Source organism: Schistocerca nitens, chromosome 8 (genome assembly GCF_023898315.1).
Source record: "Schistocerca nitens isolate TAMUIC-IGC-003100 chromosome 8, iqSchNite1.1, whole genome shotgun sequence".
NCBI lineage: Eukaryota > Metazoa > Arthropoda > Insecta > Orthoptera > Acrididae > Schistocerca > Schistocerca nitens.
Window position 1 is genome coordinate 397659031 of NC_064621.1, and position 4193 is coordinate 397663223.

Genomic DNA, 4193 nt, shown 5'->3' on the forward strand with positions numbered 1-4193 from the left:
TTCCGCAGTCTCCAGTTTTCACTCCATAGATTTTCCTATTCACTGTATGTGCGTGGGTAAAACAGTGAACTGTAGTACAACAATGCCATCAGCAGTGTGTGAAGTGTTTCATTAATTACGCTCTATAAAAATATAACAAGGATGGGACAACAGATTTTTCAGAGTAAGATGTTTGTTTTCTTTTCATTAAAGTGATTCCGTGTGCTTCATCTTCATTCTGATTATGCTTTGTTGTTAGACATTGTTTTGATGAAACGAGAGTCTTGTGTAATCAGCAATGGATGATTCATTACAATCACATCGCGAATACAAGTTTGAAAGTTCAAGAATCCATATCATGGAATGTATTAATATAAATGTCTCTCTTTAAACAAGATAGACTGAACTGGTACATTTGTTACACGAATTCAATATAACGTGTATTCATTGCGCAGTGTCGTCTCGTCATCTTTGTTATTATTTGACTCTCATATACGTTTCCGTCGCTCAAATAAAGAGTAGTGATACTCTTTAATTTCCTACCGGCGTAGGCTTTACAATTCAGAAAGAACGCCATGACATAAACTGTTTTGGTACCACTCCATCTATGAAGATTTCGCCTTAAAAATGAATGCCCCACTTATGGGTAATACTAAAGTATATAGTATAGCTGCTCAAATTCCCAAATGCGAAATATAAAAGAAAGGGTTTACTTTCTGTAACGATGGTCTTTCATGATTAATATTAAAATAAGTGTATAATACTGGAATAGTGACTTGAGTTTAGAGAGAAGAAAATAGGTTTGCGGATGCCTAAGATTCATAGATTTAAATTCCGTCATTGTTAACTTACTGCTTATGCTTTTACGTAATGTTTCCCAACAATTTTAATGCTTTGGCGACAGCTTACAAAGGAAAAATCAGTCTTGGATTTCCTTAAAATTAGAATCGTATTGGCAGTCGTTTACAAATCTGTTTATAGTACTATAGTATTATTCTACCGCCGAACATAAAAAACCGGTAGTGATAAATATCAGTATCACTGGTACACCTATTCCCAGTCCGTGACATTTTATCGAATGACTTTTTTTTTTACTGAATTTAACCTGTACCCTTAATTTAGTTTATATTCTTGTGAACTTCCATGATGAAAACAAGAAAAAAAAACGAACAGCAGAATTACAAATAAGTATGTCTTACTTCGCTGTATACAGCAGACGGCGTTGTGTAAGTATACAGCTAAGGTAGTACGTGTTTCGTGTCCTCGGTATAGCCGTGATCGTCTAGTGGTTAGGACATTGCGTTGTGGCCGCAATAACCCAGGTTCGAATCCTGGTCACGGCAGTGGTGAAACACTGTCACGGTGAGGACTATATTTTTACGACCAAATACGAAAATTTTGTTAATCAGTGCAATGAATAAGCTTTCCTCTAAAGTGCATCAGTCGCGTAATTTTTTTAAAAAACACGATAAAAAAATGACCTGCCAAGATTGACTTCTGAGATGCGCTTATTCATTGCCTATATCTGAAGACAACCGCAAGGTCTGTCAGAACGGAACAAAGCACTAATAATTATTTTGAAGTACTGAGGGCTTTTCGCTTGATAATAAATAGCACAACAGTTGGAATACCAGTGGAAGTAATAATGCAAATGTTATTCATTACAGCAAGTTTTAACACTGCACAAATTGTTACTTTGCCCAATTTCACAGCATTATTCAGTATACAATCTTGTATTCATGTGCCTGCTAGTTGAAACTCGTAAACATGTGAGAAAAAATTCAAAAGAGACAAACAGAAACTGTAATACTCATTAGTGTAATACAACGCTAAAAGAATGGTTTCATGTCCACATAGTGAGGAATCAGCATTTAATACTACCTCTACAAATTCTGCTATAGATATTTGCAGTAGTCTTCCACATAAAGTATGTAAAATATTTTTCATCATTCTCACTATTTACTGAAACCTAAAGGGCATTCTTATTAGATCACTACTTCTGTTCAGCAGCAGAATATGTAGAACATATGAAATACAAGGGACATGAGTCCCACAATGTGCAAAGATTTTTGGATTTACAAATAAATAAAATAAGTTGTATTTCTGATAACCAGCAAGGCAAGTACATTTTCCTTCCAATTCAGTATATTGTATTACCATTTAAAGCCATACCAGTATCTGGATTTTCTAGACAGAGCTTTACTAGGGCCTACTGGTACTGCTTCTTTTACTTTTTAGAAGGTAACAGCATTAATATCAAATTAACAAATGATCAAGAACCCAGGAAATGTTTTTCTGTTCTGGTTTTATTTTATTTCAAATTAACATTGGTTTGGCAGTTTACTAATTATCCATAGTTTGATATAAATTTGATAACTTTTATCTTGAGACCTCCTACAGGATTAAAACTGTATTAAACATGCAAACAAAGTTGACATCCGGTACGGTGGCTGATGGGAGCAACTGTACATGGGAAATGCCTTTACGGTTGCTCCCATCAGCCACTACGTCGAGTGTCAACTTTGTTTGTGCTTTTAGGATGCCAGACAGAGTAACAGTTGTAACCTCCCAGAAGGTTTCTAAACAGGGCACACTCTTTTGTAGATTCATTCTAGAAATTTGATCTTATTGTTTAATTGTTTATTTAAATCTCAAAAAGTAACAGTTCAGTGATTTCACTGCAGAGCTTACTAACCAAATGAGCATTCATAGTTATTGGCAATGAACTCCATACAAAGGTTTCATTAAAATTTCAACAAAGTGATTCCAGATATAAGAAAGGCTACGTAATCAAAACATGTATCAAGGTGAAGATGTAATTATTATGAAATGTATAATGGTTAGTGGACTTGATTTTAATGAATTAGTTCAATCTAGTGCAAACAAAGTTTTAGTTGTTTATATTACAAAAAGATGATCAAAGAAATTAAAAATGGTTTGACACATCCAATCACATTTTGACATGGATTCCTCAGAGAAAGTCAATTAAAAAGACTGGAGGGATATTTTTCAGAAACAATATGAAAAGCAGCAAGTAAACTGAAGATGCAAAAAACTGATGAGTTAGGAAGCTTCCAGAAAATGTAACACAAAAAACTGTTGAATTTTTTGCAAGAACACAACTTTTTCCAGGCAAACAAACTGCTTTTTCTCTTCCAGCAGACAGAGAAAAACCTCAGAACCAAAAGTAGACCCTACTTGCTACTTAGCGTTGTGAAAGAATTATTCATATGTCAACAAAACAGAAGTGGACCTGAAGGCACTTTCAGAATTTTTTGAATTATGTCCAAAGTAATGTGTGACTGTAGATGCAGCAGTCTCTCAAGTTGTTTTCTTAAATACATGAGAATCTAAAACTAATGCTGACACACAGCTCAGTGAAAGGAGATTATAAGGCGTTGGTTTGCAAAATAAGTGTGTTGTCTGGGATCAAAAGACGGAATGCTTCAGTGGTGTGCAGAATATTCAGAAACTGAAAAAAATTGTGAAAAATACATTTGAATTTGGAAAAGTTGTTGCTGTGCTCTTCAATCCAAAGACTGATTTGATGCAGCTCTGCGCACTAGTCTATCCTCTGTAACAGGCGTTCCCAAACTTTTCATCTGGTGGAACAGTTTGAGAATCCTGGTACTTTCACGGAACATCTCATTTATTTTGAAGGTTAATAAAATATAAAAAATTAAAAATAATTGTTTTATTTATTCATTACTTCAATTTCAAAGCTTAACTAACAACACAGAATCATAATACAGTTTTTTAAAAATAAGAAAAAAATCCAAAAAAGTCGCTGTGTTGTTGATTGTTTTTTTGTGGTGCACTCATTCACTTCCCACTGAACATCAGAGTTATGTGAACACAATTTGGAAAATTCTGCTGTATAAGTTTCTTGTGAATTGTGATTTATTCTTCTCATAACATACAGATGATAATCAATCATAGATGTGTCTCTGCATAACAAAGCAACATACATCTATTTCAATCTGCTTACTGTATTTGCAGTGTGGTCTCCCTCTTCAGTTTTTGCCCCCACACTTACAAGGATACACTCAAGAGAAATATCTTCATGAAAGACTTCCTAACACTTAAATTGATGTTTGATGTTAATATATATTTCTCTTTGTCAGAAATACTCTTCTTGCTACTGCCAGTCTGCACTTTGTATCCTCTCTATTTCGGCCAACATCTGTTATTTTACTGCACAAATAACAGAACTC

The 4193-nt window shown here is 34.3% G+C and overlaps 1 non-coding gene across 1 annotated transcript; it reads left to right on the forward strand.

Moving 5' to 3' along the window:
• The first annotated feature begins 1250 nt into the window (after positions 1 to 1250).
• On the forward strand, positions 1251 to 1322 carry Trnah-gug (transfer RNA histidin (anticodon GUG)). The gene has a single exon. It is a non-coding gene; the product is annotated as a tRNA-His (tRNA).
• Positions 1323 to 4193: the final 2871 nt, after the last annotated feature.